We start from the raw sequence: 1,642 nt of genomic DNA, 5'->3' as shown, positions 1-1,642 counted from the left end.
GGGGGATTTCCTTGTCAGCTATCCGCCGCGCTGACCTCACAGCCACCGAGGCGGACTGCATATATAGGGTGTTTGGAAATTCTCGCTGAAAACTTCTAGAACTTGTAGAGGAGAGTGACTGCGTAATAATATGAATCGGAATCCACGTCCGGAAACGTACCGTTTCGTGCTACAGCAGTTTGAAAACGTGTTTTCTATGTAAATACGGTAGTCATGGCTGGGAGTGGTAACACCGGATCGGCTGATGTCATTTGACATCTATCCGAGGTCTTTGATCTAATACCAGCCTCATTCATTCTTCTGTTAGTGTTAGAGAAACATGGTTGAGTACAAGTTTGTAGAACACACCGACATTACCCATCTGAACGGCGGACTCCGCGGTAATGGAAGAGCTGGTCGTTGCCTTTATCTCCAGAACGTCCAGTTCCATCGCATATCCAGTTCGCCACGATTAAACAACGGCTTCGAGGAACGAGTACCTTAACCGTCAGCAGGACCGACTGTCATGCGCCAAGGAGACGCCTTGCACCCAACTGGAAGAGGCCGTACTGCATTACGTTGAAGAGAACTCGTCCACAAGTACACTTGCGATTGGTTTGTCTAATAATAAGTGGAACTGAAAAACAAGTGATGTACTGGATCATGCCTAATCAGTTACTTGCAAACGTGGTCGCGTTACCAAAATGTTTTCAAGTGGTTGTACCACGGAAACTATACGTTTTCGGACGTGGGTTCGAATTCTAAACCGAGCGAGGTGGCGCAGTGGTTAGCGCACTGGACTCGCATTCGAGAGGACGACGGTTCAACACCGTCTCCGGCCATCCTGATTTAGGTTTTCCGTGATTTCCCTAAAGCGCCTTAGGCAAATGCCGGGATGCTTCCTTTGAAAGGGCACGGCCGATTTCCTTCCTCATCCTTCCCTCACCCGAGCTTGCGCTCCGTCTCTAATGACCTCGTTGTCGACCGGACGTTAAACACTAATCTCCTCCTCCTCCTCGAATTCTAAATAATACCTACTCACTTCGCTCTACGAGTGCTAGAAGTCTGTAACGGGAATCTGAAAAATCCTGTATACTTCGCAAACCTGTTGACATGTGCACCCAGGAAATACATCGTACCACTATTATCAGTTTCCCTCTCCATCCCACTATCGTACAGAGCGAGACAGATACAACTGTCTACATGTTTCAGAACGTACCATGTGACTGGCTAGCAACACCTTACTCTGGTCCCTTACAGAATCAAAGGTAATCCAAAAAGTTAGTTTACACGCATCTCAATGTTTATGACGTCATATCTCTTGAACTATTTGTTGCCGAATAATGTAATTTTCGAGGTACTACCATACTCAAAAGTATCCGAATGATCTACATTGTGATCCACCAGATTTGCATGCTAGCCACATAAGGTAAGTTCCTTGCAGGTCCTCTGGTATCTTTCCGATACAGTCGCCTGAAAATCAAACGGTTACATTGCACGGCAATCACTCAAGTTGCAAATTAATACTGCTATAATGAAAATACCAGGTAACATCTTATTGCACTGTCTTCACCGCTTGTAAACTAAAATTTATAGCAATAAACCCCGAAATCTCATAAATATTGTCAATCACAAACATCAAAGTATACGCATCTTTAAACTC

The 1,642-nt window shown here is 45.2% G+C and overlaps 1 non-coding gene across 1 annotated transcript; it reads left to right on the top strand.

Annotated features, from left to right (window-relative positions):
- The first annotated feature begins 748 nt into the window (after positions 1-748).
- On the top strand, positions 749-821 carry Trnaa-cgc (transfer RNA alanine (anticodon CGC)). Its single transcript has one exon. It is a non-coding gene; the product is annotated as a tRNA-Ala (tRNA).
- The last annotated feature ends 821 nt before the right edge of the window (positions 822-1,642 follow it).

Source organism: Schistocerca gregaria, chromosome 5 (genome assembly GCF_023897955.1).
Source record: "Schistocerca gregaria isolate iqSchGreg1 chromosome 5, iqSchGreg1.2, whole genome shotgun sequence".
Lineage (NCBI taxonomy): Eukaryota > Metazoa > Arthropoda > Insecta > Orthoptera > Acrididae > Schistocerca > Schistocerca gregaria.
This window is presented reverse-complemented; position numbering and strand designations above follow the sequence as displayed.